A 23045-nucleotide genomic window follows, 5' to 3' on the forward strand; every position below is an offset into this window, starting at 1 on the left:
CTAGGGCTTGCAGTGCCAGGCTCTCTCCAGAGCACACTGGAGGTGGCGCGGGCTCAGGTCAAGTGCCCGCCTGACAGTGTGGGTCTGGGAATTGCTCAGCCAGGACTCACATCACAGGTGGAGACTCCTTAAAATGCAAAGCCTCCGGGAGGAAAGGGTGTCCCCGCAGAGCCTCTGATGACATTGCCTCCCGGACTTTAATGGATGAAGAGCGGGAGCTCCCGCCAGCCTGTCTCCTGGGTCTCCCCGAGCCAGAGGCTTCCCCTTGCTCCCCTCCTGCTGTCTTTGGAGTCACAGCGTCAGCCTGTGGAGTGGTTTAGTGACCGTGGCCAGCGCCCTCCCACACACTAGAACACGGTCGTATGTGAACGTTCTGTTATAGCCACACTGTTGTGTTCTGTCATTTATCACTGACTGCCCTGGTGTGAGGTGCCCCAGTCTTCACTGCGGGGTCGGCCCTCTGTCCCCTGCGGTCCCAGGCCACACCACACCGTGCAGCATGGGTAACCTGCTCTGCCCCGGGACATCCTGCCCCCAGGCCCTCAAGGCTTTCTGCTGCATGATCCTTTTGGAGAACTTTGAGAAAAAAACATTTGAACTCCCAAGACTCCCATGGGCGGGATAACCACTTCTGGTGACTTTAGACGCTGCACCTTGGACGGGAAGCGTCTAGGACCCGAACGTGACCGCCTGCCATCTGTCCACTTGTCTTCAGCCTGATACGCGGTGTCGCCTTGTCTTCCCAGGGCAGTGCTTACGGCTTGTTTGTGAATCTTGCCTTCCCTTTAATTTTCTATCTGGCTATAGTTTTATAAGAAAAGCTCAAGTTTTGAGTCACTTTATGGAATGTCCCTGTTCTAAGAGTTTTTTCAGTCAATTTTAATTTGTTTCCCAGGTGGATGATTGTATTATCAAAAGACAATCTTGACTCTTTCAATGTGTATGATTCTTGGTCTATCTAGAATTTAGTAAGACTGCCTCTCTTATTTCAATGACTTTGTTGGGGCTTATTTAGTTATTTATTATTTTGGCACTGGGGATAGAACCAAGGAGCACTTAACCATGGGGCCACATCCCCAGACCTTTTGGTGTCTTATTTAGAGGCAGCCTTACCAAGTTGCTTAGGGTGTTGCTGAGGCTGGCTTTGAATCATGATCCTCCTGCTTCAGCCTCCCAAGCCGCTGGGATTTCAGACATGCGTCTCCGCACCTGGCCTTTATTTCTTTAAAGAGATAACATCTGATTGCTGTTACCGTGGAGTTTTTCATTTCAGAGAAGGGCGCTGGGATTTGTTGAGATGAAGATCTGTAGCCAGGTTCCAACAAAGGCCGAGATCGGAGATGGCGAGATCAGTGACGTGGATCCTCCAAGTTCACATGACCAAGTGCAGACAAGAGGGGAGAGAAACTAGAGGACAGAGCAAACTAGAAAGGACCTTCCTGAGCTGGGGGAGAAGGCCTTCTAATTGCAAGTGACCACTGAGTGCTGGTGGGAAATGCGGGGTTCCCGGGTGGGTATCACAACCTTCCCTCAGCAGCCGTGGCCTCCCTCTGGCCTCCCTGCAGGGTCAGTTTCCACCTTTATCTGCCCAATTCTGGGTGGTCTCTTTGCTCCTAATACTGAGGGATTTCTCTTTCCTTCCTTTAGTTGCCTACCAAAACCATTTCACATGATTTATTAATTTAATTATTAATTCATGGTACTGGGATGGAACCCAGAGGCACTTCACCACATCCCAGTCCTTTTTATGTTGTATTTTGAGACAGGTCTCACTAAGTTGCTGAGCCTGCCTTGAACTTGCAATCCTCCTGCCTTGGCCTCCTGGGTTGCTGGGATTATAGGTGCCTGCCACTGTGCTGGGTTTAATGTTTTCTGCTTATTTTAACCCAGAATCTCTGCCTGTGTTTGTAGAGTTGAAGTCTTCAGTGGTCCTGCTCATCATGTCTTTAAATTCAGAATTCTTTCCTCTTTTCATTCAGAAGTTCATCAAAACCTCCCATCTGCTAATGTCCACATACCTGGGTTCCAGGACCCTCAGTGATAACAAAATCCACAAATGCTCAAATCCCTTATTTTAAAACGGTACACTGCCAGGCATGGTGATGCAGGTCTATAATTCCAGCGACTTGGGAGGCTGAGGCAGGAGGATCATGTGTTCAAAGGCAGCCTCAGCAACTTAGAGAGGCCCTAAGTAACTCAGCAAGACCCGTCTCCAAATAAGTATAAAAAAAAGGGCTAGAGATGTTGCTCAGTGGTTAAGTGCTTCTGGGTTCACTCCCTGGTACCAAAAAAAAAAAAAAAAAAAAAAAAAAAAAAAAAAAGAGAGAGAGAAAGAAAGAAAGAAAAGAAAAAGAAAAAGCCACGGTATACTCTTAGCATTAATAAACTACACACTCCCTCCCCTACACATAAAAATCATCTCTAGATTACTTATAAAATACAATGCAATGCAAATGCTATGTAAGTTGCTGTTATGCTCATTATTTAGGGAGTAATGACAGGAAAAATGTCTATACATGTTCAGTACAGATGCAAATTTTTTGCAGGGGATACTGGGGATTGAACTCAGGGGCACTTGAGCACTATGCCACATCCCCCAGTCCTATTTTATATTGTATTTAGAGGGCCTCACTGAGTAGCTCAGTACCTCGCTGTTGCTGAGGCTGGCTTTGAACGCGCAATCCTCCCACCTCAGCCTCGCAAGCCACTGGGATCACGGGCATGCACCTCTGCACCTAGCCTACAGATGCAATTTTCAAAAGCATTTTCAATCCACCATTGGCTGCATCTATGGACAAAGGACCCAGGGACACTTGGGCCAGCCGTCTGCAATTGCTGTGTCCTAGGCTGAGAGCTCATGAAGCTTTTCTTGATTTTTTTCCCAGTAATGGAGGAGTTCATTGCCTGGCACTCTGAAGTCCTCCCAGAGACATGGTGTTCCCTCATTTCTATAGTTATCACAATGTTCGCCTGGCTTCCTCCCCTACCAGAGAGCAAGCTACTTATTGGCAAAGCTCACTCTTTGTTTGTTTTTGAATCTTCCAAGCCTCTTGCCCAGTATCTTGCAAATACTGGGTTTTTCCTGTGGAAGAAGCAGGGTTGGTGCAGCACCAAGAGCATGGCTGAGCTTCAGCTCACCGCTGCTCTGACGTGCCCGTCTGGATTGGGGCAACTTATTTTACCTCGGAGTCTGTTTTCTCCTGGACTGAATGGCAACAGCAGCGGCTCCTTGCAGAACTGTTTTAGAAATGAAGCAGGTGACCGGCATGAGGCACAGCCCCTCCTGCCCTGACGGTTTGATGTCCTCTGCTCCTTTCCCAGTTTTTCTCTGTCTGAAACAGGGGTCAGAACTCTCCCTGAAAGTTGGCCAGTCAGAAGGCTCCGGAGGGACTTTGTGCCTCAACTCAGGCTAAAAATCCTTCAAGGCTGAGAGCAGAGTGGAGAGGGCCATTCCCAGCAGAAACACGAGGTCTGCAAAGGAGGGGTCCCCAGACAGCTGAGGGGCTGTTCGCTCAAATCATCTTCAGGATGTGAAAGGTGAAGAGAACGTTTTTGGTGCCAGCTGCCCAGGCTCTGAGAATCTTGGGGGCACCAGGCAGGGGTAGAGGGTGGACAGTGGGGCACCCAGTGAACCTCAGCTGATCCTGTGGGATGCTCTGGAGCTAGGGGGGGCCTTCAGAGTTACCCCAAGTCAAGTCTCCACACCCCCTCCTGTGAAAGAGAAAAGAGTGTTTATCCCATGAAAGGGGCTTGGGATGCCACTTGACTTGAGATTTGTCCTCTGCGGTGTGAACCAGCAGAGAGGGCACCATTTCATCCACCCCTGGAAGGTGACAGTTGGTCACTGGAGCTGGGAGGGGCCACCAGCATATGTCCAATGGAGAGAAATGCACTTGGATTTTCCCATCGGCAGAGTTCCCAAACCCTCAAGGCATCCTTCTCTCCCTGCATGTTGATCCCAGAGCTTCAACACCACTTTGGGGTGATCCCAGTCAAGTCGAACCTCTCCTGGCTCTTGTCTCACACGTGGGTGCTGTGGATGCTGGCGGCTCCCCCCCACCCAGGGCCAAGCACCCATATATCCGGCTGCTGGGAGGTTGCTGCTGATGACTGGCACGTGAGTTGTGAGTCATACTCTGGAGATCGTCCTCAGCCAAAGACAGTTCCCTCACCCAAGGTCTTGGTCCCTCTCCAAGGTCAGCCACACCCAGAGACTGGACAATGCAGGGGTACAACATCCAGTCCCATTTGAGGTAGTTCTGAAGGGCACCCTGCAGTCTCCACCAAGGCCTCCTTACAGCCTCCCTCTCCCTCGGCTACACCCTCCTCCTCATGACTTGTCCCCCAAGCACTTCCGTAGGCCCCTGCCTGCCAGCTTTGAGTCTATTTCCAGATGGAACCAAATCAGAGAGGCCCCTTCTCCCTCCGGCCCTGCTCCAGCCTTGGAGGGGTCTAAAGCCTTGGCTAGCGAGGGGAGGAAGAGGAACAGCAGGGAGACAGAGCGGGTCCTCCTCCCTCTCACTACGGGCACAAGTGAAGTCCCGTGCTGGGCTGTGTAGACACTGAGGTCACCGGCCCGAGCATTAGCTGCTTTGTGAGAACTGACATTTCAACTATTGAAGTGAGGCTGTTTCATGGTGCGTAGGGGCTGAAAGATGAGGAGGGGGAGGACGGCGATGGAATAGTAACCAGGAAAGCTTTGGGACCAACCAAGTGTCACCCAAGGGGAAGACAAGAACACGCTTGCTGAATGCATTTTAAGTGATAGGAAAGAATGGAAATTTCTGCTGCATCCCACGGGATTTTGCATATTCAACAAATGGCTGTGTTAGAATGACATATTTAAATATCAGGAAAACAATATATGCCATGATTTCTCCATGATTGGGTGCCATCAATTAGAGGCACATCATCAATACTATAGCAGCTTCGTGTGTGAGAAAATCATTACACGAATTGTGTAGACTGATATCAGACATATGAAAATGTGTATCTTAAAAGCCAGGAAATATCAAATTTTAAATATTCAGGTTGCTCGGGGTCCAGCCCCTGAGAATCCCAGGAGGATGTCAGCTCATTGGTCAAATCCTGCAAGACATGGTGACACCCGGAGACATGGTGACTTGTAGCTCAGGCCACACCAGGTTCTCTGCTGAGGGAATCCGCCACAGTCTGTCCCTTTGGTATGTGGGGACATAAGGTCAGGATGGTTCTGCAGACTGGGCCTGCTGTGCTGACCTCCATGCGCTTTCTTTGAAGGGTGATTTCTAGGCTTCCCTGGTCCTGCCTGACTGAAGACAAGAGGGGATGCCACATTTCTCAGCAAATAACCTGTGATCTGCAGGGAAAATGCAGACCCCAAAGGCTCCTCCCTGCGAAAAAGAAGAACGCAAGGAGGGTGGGGGTGTCAGATTCCAGGACCCAGGAGACGGGATAATGAGAAGCAAAGCCCATCAACCATGAAATCTGCCAGAACAAGTTCCAATTAGAAGCCGTCAGTGGGGCCAAGATGACGCGGAGTTGCCCGGGGTGTTTAACATGTTGTTGGGGTGGTGAGCTCTCACCTCCGCGGGTAAGACCAGGCACAGTGGACTTGAAAGTCTGAGGTCATCCTGCCGTCAGTCAAAAGCCCAGGCTTGGATCTGGGGAGGACTCTCTGGAAATTTCCCTGGGATCCCAATAAACCTGGAGGGCAAGCAGGACATGCCGTCCTCCTCTCGCTGAGGACCCCCTCTCTCCCTTTCCCCCTGTCCCTGTCCCTTCTAATAAACTCATGCCTCCCACTGAGCGACCTGAATTCCTTCCAGCATGATCACCAGGAACTAGTGACCAGGGACCTCCCTGGCCACTTTGGCTCTGCAGATGGCCTTGCTCTTCAGCACCTTAAGGTGTCACCGTGCTGGCATCCCGAGCCAGAGCTGGCAGGCAGGCATGAACTCTGCAGCCGTAGACCCACAGAGTCACTGCCTGTGCGTGCTCCCAGCCACCGCACCCTCCCACAGGGACAAAGTTCCTCGTGGGTTAGGAGCCGAGCACAAAGCTCAGTGCATAACTGCTGCTTAACAAGTGTCTCCCCTCCCACTCACCCCTCTTCAACAGAGGCACAGGAGTTACTGGAGAGTGTGGGAGTGCTGTCTGGCTTCTCGACAGAGTGGCTAATGAGAAATGTCCTTGGTCTTGGTCTCCAGCTCCTGTCCCAGCACTCCAAGAGCCCTGGGAACGTCTCCAGTGGTGTCTCCTGTTATTCCTGATGAGCCCCTTTATGCTGCACCTGAGCTTATGCTAATGAGCCGACTTAGGGTGGGACCCGTCCTCACCTCAGGATGGACCTGTCACCAGAAGCCCAAGTGATTAGAGTGGAAGGTTGGAACTTTCTGTCCCCCACCAATCTCTAGGGCAGGGACCGGAGCTGGAGGGCAAGCACGTTCCTGGACAATGAGCCTGGATGAACTTCTGGGCTACTGAACACAGACGTGCCAGGAGGGTGGGGAATTAATGAGCCCCAGGAGCGGGTAGAGGAAACCTCAATTACAGCCTGTCAATCAGAAGCCTCGATGACAACCTCTACTTGTAACCTGTGACTGAAGTGGCAGCAGTGTCGTGGGATGAGCCCTTCCCTGCAGGATCTGGCGCCAGAAGTGAACCGAGTTAGAGGACCCTGGCGGGTGTCCAGCCTGTGTGGGGGAAACACTGGCACACATCAGTGTTCTGTCTGGATTGTGAGGTGGAGAGTAGGAGAAGTTTGTTCTCTCTTACAGATGGTGGGAAAGTGAAGCCACCCTTGGAGATGACCATAACGCAAGGAGGGAGGCAGGAGAGAGCAGCAGAGCCACCCTGCAGGGCGCCCAGTCCCTGCTGAAGAGGGAGAGACAGGAAGCCGGACTTGGGGAGGGCGTGGCCAGCAATCAGCACTGGCATCCACTAGGGAAAGGGTGGGCCCTCAGGACTGTTCCCCACCCCCAACATGACATTTTTCTAAAATGTCAGATGCAGAGCAAAGTTGGAATAATTGTAAGGTGAACACCTGAGTGAACATAGAGCACCTCTGGATTCCACATGAGCACTTGACCGTGCTTTCTTTACCCAGATCCACCCGTGGATTCCACCATCAGCCCATCTGTTCTGATGCTTTCCAAAGTAAATTACAGACACCAGCACACACCCCCAAATATGTGAGTTTGCATATTCACTTACTAGGGTCTAGAGCTTGTTGACTTCTTTTGATGTAAAGTTTTCCTACAACGGAAGATCCAAGTCTCCAGTGAAGCTTTGCTGAATTTGCTGCTTGCACTCACCTGCATGTAGACCCCCGTTGTCACCTGGAGAAAGTTCCCTCACACTCCTTCCCCTAAATCCCCTCCCCCACGGCTCAGAGGCAATCCCTTTTCTGAGGTTTTTCTCCACCAGGGTTTTGCTGACTTTAGAACTTCATGAAATAACACAGATGCATCCTCTTGTGTCTGGTCTCTGTGGCTCATCATAATTTTTGTGGACATCGTCTATTCGTTGCAGGAATCAGGAATCTTTTCTACTTTTAGTGAGTGATTGCGCAGTGCCTGACTATACCACCGTTGGTTTTTTAATTCCTTCTCTTATTGATGGACACCTGAGCTGGACCCTGTTTTACATGAGTCTTCATCACCAGTCCTGACTCTGAAGAGTGGATTATCAGATGGGGAGTTCATGGATAGCCTTTCCCATTGCAGTTTGCCCCTCTTAGATGAAACACAGCTCATGTTTTCTGAATCCACGTCGAGGCACTTCCTCCTCCTTCCCTCCCCCGAGCAGTTCAGTCCAAACACCATGGGGAGGGCTCTGAGCACAGTGGCACCCCTGCCAAGGGCCAGGTGAGGGCCGGAGTCATCCAGAGTGGGCCTCAGAGGGGACATCAGAAAGGGGAGGGGGAGTGACACCCATAACAAGAACAGGTCTGGTGCTGGCTCTTGGATTCCAAACGCCATTTTCCCACCCCGAAGAACCAGGATTCTTGGAGACACGACGGTTCGAGGGTGGGGGGAAAAGCGCAAGCTGAGGTTGGGGGTCCTGTGCACTCCAGAAAAGGAGCAAGTGCTTGAAGGATGATGGAGATGGACAGAGACAGGGTCCAGGTAAGGGGAGTCCCCTGGCCAAATGGGGACAATTTGGGAATTGAAATAGCCATAGTAATGGACCACATCTCACCAGATAAGATAGGCCACCCCGAGTTCCTACTGTCTTAAGGGAATACGTCAAAAGCCCAGTACTCCCCAAGAAGCTCTCTGTGAAACCCTGATAATCACCCAGGCTAAGGGCAGGGGAAGCCCGTTACCACTCTCATCACACCATCAAAGGAACTTGGTTGGAGATGGGCCAGATCCAAAGGTGCAGCCTGTCAGGGTGCAGCTAAACCCCACAGCATCCCATGGCCCCTGTTGTCCCCTAAGCCACTGAGGTTTTCTGGGGGGTGACATCTCAGCATCCGATTCCCTGCTAAAGACACAGCATGGGCAGCTCTTCTCTGTGCTTGACGTTGTTTCAAAATAAAGCAACAAACACAAAATGAGATCAGTGGGGAGGAAGACCTGAGAGGGCCCTGCCTCGTGGCGTGCTCTGCCATCTTCAATTCTGAAGAACTTGTAAAGGGGCCGCCCTTGGCCCGAGCCCACATGGCGCAACCAGGTCTGGTAGGGACTCGGGCCCTGGCCCATCTCTGGCTTTCCCCATCGCCTCTGGGCTTCCCATCATTCAGTCATCGGTGTCACCAGTTCCCACGTGAAACCCTGTCTGGCTGGAGTATGCACAGTGCACCTGACATATGGCCACCACGGTCACCACAGCCATGGCCGCTGGGAAGGACACACTCCTGCCTTCCCACCTGTAGGACTCGGTGTTCTGCTTTCCCAACGCTGATACTATGCCGATGTGCTCCAGTGAGCATTTCTGAGCCCCAACAGAGGCACCTCCTCCTCCTGGGATCCCCAATTCCTCTACACTGCAGGACAGGACGTGGGGCTGCTTGGCGCTGGCCCTTCCTCTCCCAAGCCACAAGCCCAGGGAATGGGTGAAACTGACACCTGCCGTTTTGCAAAGCCCTTGGAATAGGAGTCCTGACAATGGCCCAGCCAGCCAGGGAGAGAGCTGGAGGAGCAGTCTTTTTGTAAAGAAGTCCCCTTGAGGAACACGCAGGTACCTACACGAGTCTTTCCTCAGCACCTGCACTGACACAAAGCCAAGTCCGGTTTCCCCTTTGGGTATCATGGACTCTTCCACCGTGGCCAGGGCTTTTCCCCAGCTGGAGGAAGAGTAGTCACAATGGTGCTTAGGAGCTGGAGTTTTATGCAGCTCTGCCACCGACTGCAAGTTACTTAAACTCTCTGTGCCCGAGTCTTATCATTTGTCAAACGGGATTAACGATGGCACCTGCTGTTCTCCAGCTTAGATCTTCCCCTGACTCCCGCCACCAGCCAGACAGAACTGCACACCTTGAGCAGAATGGAAGATCCTCCTGACCACCAGCCGGCCGCTGCTGTGGGTGGACCATCTGCCCTCTGCTCAGTGCAGCTCCCTCCCGCTCGACCTCATCCAGGTCTCACCTGAAATACCTGCAAGGTGATGCCATTTCCTCTACAGATAGAACAGAGATGAGATGGCTACGGAACTTGCCGGAAGCACTGCTGACCAGCGACGGGGCTAGGTCCACCCGTGTCTGCAGGACCTTGCAGTCCTCCCTCCTCAACCCACCTCATATCTCCAGGTCCCCCCTCCAACCAAAAGCTGCAATTTCCAGAACACACCAAGCTGTTGGGTCCCCCAGTTTCTCTGTCTACACACTGTTCTCCCTGGGGCATTCCGAAAATCCTGAGTGAGTGAATCTGGCCAAAGCAAGGTGGGTGTGGACGAGAGGGAGGGCGGGGGGCAGGGGGCGGGGGGGACACTGGGCACATGTTGGGAGCACTATTTTGGAGAGGGCTGTGAACACACCCCGCCCCACTCTCCCCTCCTGGAGGTGGATCTGTGCTTTCGGCTGGAGCTTCCAGGGTGGAGCTGAGGTTGAGAAGTGCCCGCCGCCCCCCTGCCTCCAGCAGCTCTGCCCCAGCTTCGTGGGGATGGAGCGGTCCTCATGCAGGGCCTGACACCAAGTCTGGAGACAGGAGCACCGCCCATCATCGTGACTATCTGGACATCTCTGTTTCTTCTTCAAGTCTTCCTTAAATACGTGCAACGCCGCGTCAGGCAATCAGGACTTGTACCCTCCCTTGAGTCACATCCACCTTCTGGATCAGGCCAAGAGAAGAGATCTGCTACCAAAGGAAGCTTTGGGCAAGAACTGATTCTTCACTGCAGTGCCCAGAAGCCAGGAGCTTGAACCCCTGGCCCCCTGAGCTGGACTGCAAACCCCACAGCACTCACTGGCCTGTCCAGCGCTCGTCCTCCCCTACCTGACCGTGGAGCTCTGAAAACATGTTCTTAAGGTTTCATGAGGCTTATTGATTCTTTGTCCCAATTTGGGTATTACTGCTTGGCCTTGGCCTGGCCTCAGACAGCTCCAGCCCCCTCACGAAGCTTTGGCACTGAACTCCTCACTGCAGAGCTTAGCTTGGGCCTTCCTCCCTCCTTCACCCCTGTAGCTCTTGGGCTGCGCCACTGTCATTCATAAACATTTATTAAGCACCGCCTGAAGATGGGGCACTTACTAGGTCCCGCAGCAACAGATGGACGAGACGTGCACACAGCTCTGCCCCCGGGCTGGGCCTCAGTGGAGCAGTCCTGTAGGTAAGTTCTCGTGCGTTAGGCAGCGACAGGGGCCACACCGAGAAATAAGCAAAGAGGGGACGTAGGGGATGTTGGAAGAGGGCGTTTATATTTTTTATGCCCTCTTCCTTCCTTTCTTTCCTTTTCTTTCTCAGACAGGGTCTTGCTCTGCTGTTGAGGTTGCTCTGGAACCCTGGGCCCAAGGGACCCTCTTGCCTCAGCCTCCCAAATACCTGGGGCTTAGACACATGGCACTACACCTGGCTCTATTTCTATTTTAAAATAGTGTTCTGGGAAGGGCTCACTGAGTAGAGTTCTTTGAGAGGACAGTTGAAGAAAAGGGGAAAGTAAAACATCCAGGGAGCTAGAAAAAAGAATCCTCCAGGCAGAGACCACCAGTGCAAAGGCCCTGAGGTAGCGGGAATCTGGCACATCAGAGCCACAGGCATTGGATTGGCCAAAAAAGAGAGGAGGGGAGGGAGATGAGGCCAGAGAGGAGTGGCAGAGAAAGCACAAAGGCTGTTGTGGGGACAAGAGCTTTTAGGAGTAAGATCTAGCAATTGGAGGAGGGGCAGCAGGGAGGCATCAGCAGAAACCTGGGAGACAGGAAGGCTAGGAGAACTCGTCAGGAGTTCGGCTGGACAGGGGACCAGAGATAGGGCATGGTGGCTGAGGGTGCACGGGGTCATGAGAGGATTTGGAGGGTGGGAAGGCCCGGTACTGTGCGTGGGTGCTTGCCGCAGTCTGGCTGGGCACAAATAACCGAGCCGCCACAAAGCCTTGTAGATTCAAACAGCAACTCTTTATTCCCCAACTCTCACCGGCACTGCACACACCACGCGGGAACACACTCCCTCCACCGGGCTCCATCCAATCTCCAATCTCCAGGAACCCCCGCGAGAACTCATGGGAACTCCAAAGTAGCGGGCGCCCAAGGCAGCAAGAGTCGCCCTATTGCCCGACAGTAAAGGTCAAATATACAACACAATCAATCCAGCATCACAGCAGTTATATATAGCTTAACTCAAATCATCATCTCAATGGTTCGCTGGCATCACCTTACAACCATTCCCTCTGGCAAATGCCAGGCATCATTCTGACTGGGCCGTGGCTCTCAACAGGTGCTGGGGGAATGATGGAGACAGCTCATTGGTGGCCGTCCCCGGAGCCGGCACTGGGAGTCTGCTGTGGTTCCAGGCAGCGCAGGGGTTGCTTGGGCTTGGGGCCCGTGGTCTAGAGCCCTCCGCTGGTGAGGCTGTCCCTAAAGGCTGGCCCTCCGCTTTGGGCCAGCAGAGAGGGTGGAGCTCCTGGCTCTGCCATGCATCTGACCGGCCCAGCTACGGTGTTTAGTGTCCTGAGTTCCATGTTTTCATGTGACAACATCTACCCCTGAGGAACGTGTGGAGGTCAGAAGGGGATCTCAAGCTGCCAGCACAGCCGCCGTCAGGGGTGGGCGAGGAGCGTTAGCGCCTGTAGTGACCAGCTGGGAATGGGCTGGGTGCTGGCCGAGAGCCCGTCTGCTCTCCTCTGTGCAGTGGGTCAAGGGTTGGATCTTAGGGTCCCCGTACGTCCTGGCTCGGTGCTACGGGGAGATGGTCCTGCCTCTGGGGGGTGCCTCTGGGAGGTGGGGCCGAGGACCTCTGGCTGTAGGTTGAGGTGTCCCTTGAGAGGACGCTCCCAGGCTGCTCCTCGCCCTGGCTCCCTGGCCATGAGCTGGGCAGTTTCTCCTGGCTTTGCCCCTGCCCCCCGCCATTGCTATCGAGCACCCCACCGTGGCCTCAAAGGAACCAGTCCACCCAATCAGGCACTGGAACACCCTGAACTGCGACCCAGGAGAAACCCTTCCTCTTCTTAGGTCGATCACGGCGTTTTTCACGGTGACCGTGGCTGATGGGCGCAGGCAGGACCTGCACTGTTTTCCTCACGTCCTCCTGGGAACGGGCACAGACCTGCTGGCCACGTGGGAACGACTCAGGCAGTGCGTGCGTTTGGGTTGAATAATGAACCACATATGAGTACTTGCCTCCGAATAAGCCGAGAGATCCTTCAAACCAAGAAGAGAACAAAACTAGGAGGAAACATGAGCCTGTTTCCCACCGTGTTCTCCCTCTGTGCTGCCCCCCCCCCACCTTCTGAGCCTTCAGTTTTAATGAATCACGTGATTTGAAGAAGGAAAGGGAGTGTACAAGAAAAGGCACAGGGACAACAGAGGCAGTAAAATCAGCAGAGGCACAGAGAGCCCCAGGATCAGGAGGCTGGGACGCCCTGCCCAGTACCCTGTGGCCAAAGTGACGTCCTAGCGCAAGGCCTCACCCCACCCGCTGGACTGTGTGCGGCTGCGTGAGCTAACCTGCAGCTCTGCCAGACAAAGGTGTGCACAGCCCAAGATGCTCCATGAGGACCATCAACAAATACTGCTGTGGTTCGGGTAAGTGTCCCCCTGTCCCCAGCCCTGGTGCCATCGGAAGGCAGTGGGAATTTAGGAGGTGGAGCCTAGGGGAAGGTCACTGAGGGTGTGCTCTTGAAGGGGATAAGGGGACCCCAGTGTCTTCCTCTTTCTTGCTCCCTGGCCATGGGATAGCAGTTTGGCTCTGCCTCGCCCTCCCACCGCGATGTGCTGCCTTACCACAGGCCTAAAAGCAGCAGAACCAACCAATCGACATCTGGAACCTCCAGAACCTTTTCTCTTCATAAGTCAATTATCTCAGGTGTTTTTGTTACAGAAAGGGAACACAGCCATGTTGGTGGCTTATGCATTTGCCATGCTCCACTTCATTGCTCTTTTAGAGTGCACTACTACTCAGAGAAAGGGTGGCTGTGAAGAGTCTGCCCTGTTAGGTGGACAGGAGCCCCACGCATCTTGCGTCTACTCCATCCCGACTGCCGCGACCGGCCACACGGGGTGGCTGACCTGCGCCGTGCAGGTGTGTGTACGTATATTCTATGAGGCTCACACGATGAGGAATCACACCAGAGTGTGGCGCCGTCCCCAGGCCTCGCACCTTAGGCCTCATTGGAAGGCGACACTCCCAGGTTTGCAGGGTCTTCCTCTGGGTGACACACCACGTCTGTTTGGGGACATGGCAGCTTCCATTTTGTTAAGGACCCAGGTCACCCCCGTGGGGGGTTATCACTGGGAACAGCCCCTGAGAGCTGGGTGGTTCCCTCTGTCCTCGAAGCCCAGGGATGGCACAGTGAGCCCGATGGGGGCCCTTCCTACCTAGGCACCCCCGGCTGACAGGCTGGAAGGACACGGGCCAGTCTCTGAGGCCCCGCCAGCAAACGTGGGGATGGGTTTGCCTGAAGCTGGGGACTGTCCTTCCATGAGGATCCCCAAAGACTCCCTTCCTGCCTAGGGAGGTGACAACTGCACAGATGAAGCCAGCCTGACCCTGGGACCAGGCCATGACATCCACCCAGTCCTGAACTCAGAGGGTCACCTGGGCCCTAGACACCTGGGCCGAGCCTCCCCCTCTGCCCACTCCAGCCTGACCCTCCTCCTGCCTTATGGCCTCCAGACACCCATCCTAGCGGCCCGAGGAAGCAGAGCACATTTCCTAGGGGGACTTGGGTCCTTGCCATTGTGCAGGCTCGTCGGACTTGTGGGATGGGACAGTGATATAAAAATTCCAAGGTACTGGGGACTGACATTGGCCCAATCACACTGTCACTTTGTGTGCACATACGAGCATGTGACAACAAATCCCAACGTTGTGTACAGCTATAAGGAGAATAAATAAAGAAGAAGTTCATGCTTTCAGATGGCTTTACATTTACAAACTGCTGTTTCATGTGCTTCCTCCTCCAGGTCTTAAATCAAGAACCGCATACAGTGGCACCTTGTGCACACAAGGAGGCCTGTCGCGGTGGACAGGGCTGGGGTGGCTGGGAGGTAGGGTGGCCAGGTGATGGCGTCCAGGGCCCAATGGCTTTGGGAAGAGGCATGATCAGTGAGCTTAACAGAAACTGACAGCTGATGGCCTTGACCTTGACCGAGTTCCCCTTGGTCTCTGGACTCGGTGTCTTCCTCATCAACCCAGAGGGATTAGAGTGGAGGGCTGCTGAGATTCCTCTGGATCCTGTAATGGGGACTGTCACTATAAAGCCACTGGTGGCTCCTGCATCTCAGATCAGAACGATCCCCTCCCCCGAGGCCACAAGGGACCACTGGGCACATCCAGGGCACAGCTGGCCTCCAGACAGCCTATCACACAAACTGCTCCCAAGAAAGCCGTCTCCAATTACACGGCTCGTCAAGAGGCTGTGGTCACTCTCTGGCCTTGACTGGAGATGAGCTCCTCGCTTCAGATTAAAACGGAGCTCGAAGCTCAGGGTGACCAGAGGCGGCTGCTGGAATGCTGAGTGCCAACCACCTTGGAAGCACAGTGGGAGGGTCCCTGTGACCCCTTTCTGTGCATAACTCTTACATGGCAGGATCTGAAATAGATTTCTTTCTTTCCTATTGAGAGCTGTTGAAGGACTCGGGGGCTTTGAGGCCTGGGTGGTTAAACTTGGGTATTTGTCCAATCTTCCTACAGCCCCTTGTTATTTTCATAACTTTTTCTTTCATCTACGTGACCTGATGGCCAGTTAAATGACAGGGGATGTCCTCGAAGACCAACGTCTTCTGGGATTCGTGGAGGAGAAGCACCAGGTACGACTACCTAGAGTCAGGAGAACCGAGGTCCCTTGAAGACAGCTGGGGTCATGGTCTTGTACCTAGGGGGCCTTGCTGGGGTCTGGGGTCCGAGACCGCTTGGCTCCGAGTCCAGGCAATCAAGTCAGACTTGAAGAAGTTCAATAGGAACAAGCTGCTCAGCAAACCACGGGGCAGCTATTGCCTCGAATCGTCTCCTGGAGCCTGGTGGGACCTGGAGACAGATCAAGGGAGGCAGTTCAGAGAGGGCCCAGGGCTGTGGCCAGGGAGCGGAGCCTTAGGGTAAGATTGGGTGGGGCCTCCTGGACCTGGCAGCCCTGGTGTGGAGGAGAGAAGAGGGTGTTCCAGGCAGGGGCCCCTGGACAAAGGCAGGGAGGGGAGGGGGCAGCTGAGAAAGGCTGGAGGCAGTTCTCAGGACAGCTGCATCCCAGGGCTGCAAACAGGGGGCTTAAAACAACAGACCTGGGGAGGGGGCTCAGGGGCACAGCGCTTGCCTGGCATGCGGGAGGCCCCAGGTTCCATCATCAGCACCGCATACAAATAGATAAATAAATGATCCATTGACAACTAAAAAAATAATCAGGAAAAAACAACAACAGAAGCTGACTCTCCCACACCTGAGATCAGGGTGCGGGCAGAGCACGGCTCCCTCTGAGGGCTCCAGAGAGGGTCCTTCCCTCCTCCTGAAGCTCCCACCGCTGCCTCCATGTCTGAACAGGGCTCTGTGCGTTTGTGCCTGTGCCTGTTTTGAAGGACACGGGTCATACTGGATTAAATCCACTGCCATCAAGTACGACCTCCTCTTACCATGACCACCTCTAAAAGGCCATCTCCCAGTACGAGGGGCAGGGCATACAGTTCGGTGGTTGTGACAGCCCTCAGCAGGCCTGGGTCCTGTCCTCGGCACCAGGAGAAAACAACAAATACCACAAAACAAAACCACCAAAGAAGTGACACTCACAGGCACAGGGGAAGGGCTTCCACATGTTCTTTAAGGGACACAATTTAACTTACAATCAGAATGATCTGGGCCAAGAGCCCAGGCTGCCTGACTGTCAGAGGAGGCTGCGGGGAGGAGGGAGGTGCTGCTCCAGCCTGGTGGTGGCCACTGGGTCTCCTCCCAGAGAAGTGGCTGCGGTGCTTTGGCATCAATGGAGGGAGGAGGTGTGATGTGGTCACATCCAGCTCGGGGGACAATTCCTATGGAGGCATTAGGGACTGCCGCAGAGCCAGCTACAGCAGGGACTATGCATCCTTGGAGAAGCAGACTCTCCAAGGTCAATCACTCGACCTTGAGGTACCAGTTGACCCTCTGGAACTGCCCGCTATGATCTGGATCTGGGGGGTCCACCAGGTCACAAAGTTGGATGGCTCAGCATTAGCCCATCAGCTGGTGCCTCGAAGACCAGCCCAGGCAGAGTCGGGAGGCAGGAGGAGGCTGGCCGAGCAGATGTTCCTACACGAGGCCACCTAGGAGGGTCACACCAGCACTCCGTATCAGCTGACACCTATGTCTGAATGGGAGAGGGAGGTCCCATAGGGCCAGTGTAAGAAGATGGGGAATTCCAAACTTGATTGCCAGATGCTCATTCTAAGGGGGAAACTGAAAATGCCTGGCAGCCACACTGAATGACAGTGGAGAGGGCAGGACTGGGGGCGAGGCACGTGTTCATCCTATTGTGTAGGAGGAGGAGCAGACTGAGCTGAGGATAAGTGCAGATTCCAGGGTCAGTGGTGCGGCCAGTAGGGGAGGGCTCAGCAGCAAAAGGGTTACAGGAAAGGCCCTGGTAGAGGCAAGCTGTTGGACGCGTGGGAGTGGGCACGAGGTATTCTGTGTCACACATTAGTTTCCACCAGGGAGCACCTACCATGGAGGACACCGGGAACAGCCCAGTGTTCAAAACGGTGCCCCAGCCATCCTGGAACCCCAAAGGACACAGGAATGGAGCAGCCAGAGTGGCAGGGAGGAGGGCCAGACAGGAGATTGACAGCACACGCTCCCAATGACACACGACCACCCCTGAGTCTCCAATCAGCCAGTAATTGAGGCCAAGCTGAGCCTCCGATATGGCGCTGCTCCTTGAGGGGACCAGCCATCTATTCGGAAGCAAGTGAAGTCCCTTATCTCCTGGAGGACCCACAAGAACAGACTCCGACACCAGGGGTGTTTGCTTTGCTGCCCACAGAGCAGTATCAGGGCCCCCAGGCATGTGATCCCCATGGAGCAGCATCCAGTGAGGACCTGGCCAGGAGGCCTGTGAGGAGCCATGATGAGCGTCTTCTGGTCTCCCCTCCCGAAAGGCGGTCTCACCCAGGGCTACGATGGTCAGGCGGGGACAGGGCGGCAGCCCCAGGTGACACGGGCAAGGATGAGGAGAGCAACCTCAGACACAGCATAGGCACCACGTAGGCACCACACAGGCACTGTGGCCCTGCCCACGTGGGCCCAGGGGCCACGGGGGGGGCAGGAATGGCCCCACTCACTGTCACTGCAGTGACCCACTGGGCTTCCTGTCCCTGCAACTCTGGACTCTGTAGGGCTGCAAGTCCTGATCCCACGAGGGGTATCACCAGGAGTCCCCGTGAGCCACAAGTCACAGCTGCCACCAGGATCCTTTGATGCCTGTGTCTGGGGACAGGAGTGGGACAAAGTGTTTCTGTTTGGAGGGATACACTGACCTCGGTCCCCAGCTGAGGTCAGGCTGGTTTGCACCTGGGTCCAGGAGGAGTGTGTGAAAGTCAGTTCCGCTTGCTCCTCCCCCACGTGAGTGACCGATCCTGAGCAGGGTGTGGTCCTCCAGGCTCAGGGCTCTCAGGAGGAAGGTTAGGCCCCTGCTGTAGTGGGGAAGGGGAGCAAACCCTGGCGGTCCCAGCCAGTGGCAGCACCAGGGCTCGTGGTCAGTCCCATCGCCCCTCTTCTAAGTTTCTTCCAAGATGAGAGGCTCAAGGAACGAAGGGGGAGCTGCTCCCCGAACACATGCTGCAAGGGGCTGTGTGTGGTGCAGGGGGCCTGGGGGCCTGGAGGTGTCCTCAGCACTCCTTCCGAGGGACCCACAGCACAGCCATCCTGCGCTGGTAGCCCAGAGCCTCCCTGTGGGTGTCCACACTCTCCCTGGCTGTTCCCTGTGACCACGGAACCCCGAGCAGCGCCTCCTCTTTCTGAGACTCCTCTGACTCAAGGCTTCTGCTTGGTGGCTGCCCCTGGCCTGGCAGCCTTTCTCAGAACCGTGCTGCCCTCGGGGACTCTTCCTGCCCAATCCCGCCAGTGTCAGGCCCACTCCCGCCCTCTTCCCTCGCCAGTGCCTCCCTATCACCTCTCTTGCATGTCTAGTTCCCTCTGGGCAGCTGCTTCCCTGAGGTTTCAGCCGACACCGACACAGCAGGACAGAGGGACACGGGGCACTTGGTGGTTTGTTGGTACAGTGAGGGTGAGAGGTGGACTGAGATGCCAGTGTATCAGTTGAAACAGGCCCACATTTTCATTGGCAAGGGTCAGTAGAGCAAAATTCACAGTCTGGAGAGATGTGCACAGAGGCTATGACCGAGGGCTTTCACCTTGACCTACAGAGAAACCGCGGAGGGTCGATAATGTTCCTATGCTGTGCTGGCGACATTGCCAGGCTTCACAAATGTCCCGTTATAAACTTACCGACACTGATGTTTTTGCATCTTTGTACCTCACTCTAAACCTGGCTCGAAAACAACTTTTGAAAAGGGAGCTTCAAAATATTTTAAGCAATGAGAAAATGGTTAGAATAAATGTCGACCTTCTCCAAGAAATATCACAATGCTATTATCTATGTTCTCCTGAAACGAAAGCAAAACGGAGAAGTGAATCCAAGGCAGAGTGTTTTGCAATCTTGTGTAGCCCTGGGAGCAACCATTTTGTGAATCTGAATTCAAAGATGGAAAGAGATGCTAGGGTCAAAAGAAAAAAAATCAGGAAGAGGTAAGAGAAAACCAAAGGAAAGTGGGCGCCTTTCCTCACTCCTCCGCCCTCCTGCCAGCCGGGGTATCTGGTTACAGTGCCATGGGAGTTTAACCATAAATAAACTGAACCTGAATTATGCTTGTCAAAGTATATGAGCAACACTGGCTTGATGGTTCTGAGTCTTGGCTTCCGTGATAGCTGTATTTTTCTTGCTCAGGTAACTGGAAACATCATTGATGGACATTGCTAATCCCAATTATTTGTGAGCTTTGGCTGGCTTTCTTAATTACAAAGGGAAAAGTCCTTTTCCTGTAGGAGAAGATTTGGGCACTCAGGTGCCTTCAGTTATTCATCTAAATTCCCGGAGTGACAAGACTTCCCAGGGTCTCTGCTGTTCCTGGCCTGGGAAATGGTCCTGCGTCCCCACCCATCCCCACTTCCTTCCCCACAGATGCTCAGAATGGGCTTTGTGAGGAGCACAGAGGGGTGAGTGTGGCCATGGAGCAGGTGACAGAGGGGCAGGCAGGGACATCAATAGCAGGTGCTCCTATGAGTACTCACTCTGCCTGAGGAACATCTCTTTCCTTCTCTCTTTTCTGCTTCCTTCTTTTCCTCTCCAGATTGTTTAAAAAAAAAAAAACTTACAGGGGGAGCAAAAAAAAACAAAAACAAAAAAACATAATTAACTAAAAGTGAGAAACTAGGGCTTTTGGATTGCAAGAGACAGAAATCCAGCTCTTGCTTAAGACAATGTGGGGATTTCCTTGACTCACAGGGAAAGGAAGAAGAGGAACTGGACTTAGGGACCACAGGAACTGGGCATTCAGCTGGGTATTGTGTTCTGGGTGTCGTACCCGGCTGGCAGGCTAGCTGGGCTTAGAGTGGGGCAGCTCCAGGCTGAGGTCGAACGGCCTTGGGAGAAGAGCTAAATGGGCTCTGTCTGCTCCAGCTGGAGTCCCAGACCAGAGCTCTGACTGACACCCAGGACCAGGTCCCCAGTGTGAGTGGAAGCAGGGGGAGGGATCCTGGCAGCCTCCACCGGCCCTGAATGCAAGTTCCCCCGAAAGAAGATAGAGCGATTGTACAGGACTCCAGCAGGAGTAACTGCAGCTAAGGGCAACAGCTCTGATGTCCCAAGTTCTAGCCACCCCAGTGCCACAAGGTGCAAACAGGGCAGAATCCAGGAGCAAGACAACTATTCTGGATATAAGGCCAAACAGGAATTTCTCTCTAGGGATCTTTACATATGTCTTTTTTATGTCTCGAATGATCAAATCCCAGAGTTAGCTAGCAACCATTTAGCTCTGGTCCTAATAAGATGGGTCCTTTCCAATAGGGTTTCAGGCAGTCCTGCTGGAACATTCTAGATAGAAGCAGCCTGCCCCACAGTGGTCTTGTGCCTCCTCTGAGCTCTGTCCCAAAACCTGCATCCTCCCTGCTCCCTCCTAAGCCCTGTGTAAAGCCTAGCACATAAGCACTACCCTTCTGAAGTCCTGCACGACCCTTCTTCTATCTAGAAATCTCTTCCACCTGTTCCTTGGGTGGTATCGCATTTATGGGCCTCCAGCTCTGCAATCTAGAAAATACTCTAGAAAGACTCAAAACCAACACTTATAAAAACCAACAAACTCATTTTTACATCTGACACAACAGATCCCCTACGTAAGTCACTCAGCCTTCCAACCCTTGCAGTGTTTAAGAATTCAATGAGCTCATCTACGAACACTCTGTGAAACAGGAAGTATTCACATGCATATTGTTTCTCACTCTGCAACTGGAGTGAGCTTATCAGGTGTTTTCCCATCTGTGCGTCCAACATATAATCGACCCTCAGTGCAGCCCGCGGAGGCTGGAGCTCCTAATTTGCCATTGGAAGGCTGGGCCCTCGACGTGCTCAGGGTCAGGTTTCTGCTGATTCATCACAACATGCACTCAATAAATATTAATTAATTGAACACAGGAAGAAAAGGTAGTGGTTCCTGACACTGACCACACAGTCTGTTGGTGTCCATCTCAGCCTTCCAAGAACTCAGAGAGAAAGAAGGAGCATCCTTGGCAGGTTCAACGCCTGTCGAATGGAGAGCACCTGGGAAGTCATCCAAGCCAGCTGTCTTCCTTTGCAGATAAAATGCTTGAAGAGGTGCCCGTCTGCCCAGCTTGGCAGGTGAGTGCAAGCTCACCCAGACCAGGGCCCAGGCTCCTGTCCAGAGTGGCTTCTACTCAGTAAATAGAACAAAAACTACTATGAAAGTTTATCTCCTTCTTCCACTACTTTGTGTCTTTTCCAAAGTAAATAACAGAAAGATCAAAGTCTTAAATGCAAAATGATTTGCATGCAAAAAACGAAAGCATAAAAATTACAGAAGTAAATATGGGGATGTTTTAGAAATAATTTTGAAGTAGGAAGGACATCCCTAAGTGTGACAGACAACCCCAGTAGACATAAAAATAAATTGATATCAGGTGCAGTGACCCATGCCTGAAACCCCAGTGACTTGGGAGGCTGAGACAGGAGGATTGTAAGTTCAAGAGGCCCTAGGGACTTAGTGAGACCCTGTCTCAAAATTTAAAAAATAAAGTAAAAAGGGCTGGGGATGTGGCTCAGTGGTTAAGTGCCCTGGGTTCACCCTGGTATCTTCCCCAAATTAAGAAAGTAATCCATTTAAGTAGGAAAAATTCTGCATGGAGAATGGTGATAAACACATTCAAAAGACAATAAATGGGGAAAAATACTGGCAACTCCCAGCACTGACAAGGGTCTATTTTTTTAGTATCTGAAGAATGCCTATAGTATGTAAGAAAAAGACCTACAATCCAGCAGGAGCCTAAGGGAAAAAATCACAAAGAGACAATTCACACAAAGGCAACTGCAAATGCAGATATACAGGGCTGGGCGCCTTGGTGCATGCCCGTAATCACAGTGGCTCGGGAAGCTGAGGCAGAAGGATCACTAGTTCAAAGTTAGCCTTAGCAAAAGTGAAACGCTAAACAACTCAGTGAGACCCTGTCTCTAAACAAAATACAAAATAAGGCTGGGGATGTGGTTCCGTGGTTGAGTGCCCCTGAGTTCCATCCCTAGTACCAAAAACAAACAAACAAATGTACAGAGACTTTCGCTCATCACAATAGGAGACCTATTGCACCTAACAGATTGGCAGATGTCAAAAACCTGGAAATAGGTTGTGTTCCCATGGGTGCAGAAAGACAGGTGTGATGGTGTGATGTTGGCTGTGAGGGTTGACCAGCCTCCAGGAGGACGAAATTCACAACGTGCACGTTCCTCGCTGAGCAGCTGCCCTGCAGAGCACTCCTGATTTTGTGAAGTGCCCTGGGCCTGAGCTTCCCAGCGCCCAAGCAGCCGAGGCTCTCGTCATCAGGAAATTGCTTACATACATAGAATGTAATAAGTAAACAGTGCTCACCACCAATCCTGTGGTGTGCACACAGTGGACTACTACTCAGCCATCCCAGGAGCAACATGGCCACCTAGGACGTGACGTGGACAATCTTCAATGCTGAGCCAGATACAGGCCTCTTTCTGTGCAGTAAAGTGCCTGCGTGTCCCTCACCCCCACCCCAGATGCTTCCCATGGCTCTCCTGGCACCTTCCCCTCATCAGCAGGTGGCACTGCTTCCTAGCCCCAGGAAAACAAGTGCTCAGGAAAGAGCCTGGTCTCCCAGCCCCTGTGCTGGGACCTCCAGTCACGGAGTTCGCGCGCTGGCTCC

Source organism: Callospermophilus lateralis, chromosome 1, assembly GCF_048772815.1.
Source record: "Callospermophilus lateralis isolate mCalLat2 chromosome 1, mCalLat2.hap1, whole genome shotgun sequence".
NCBI lineage: Eukaryota > Metazoa > Chordata > Mammalia > Rodentia > Sciuridae > Callospermophilus > Callospermophilus lateralis.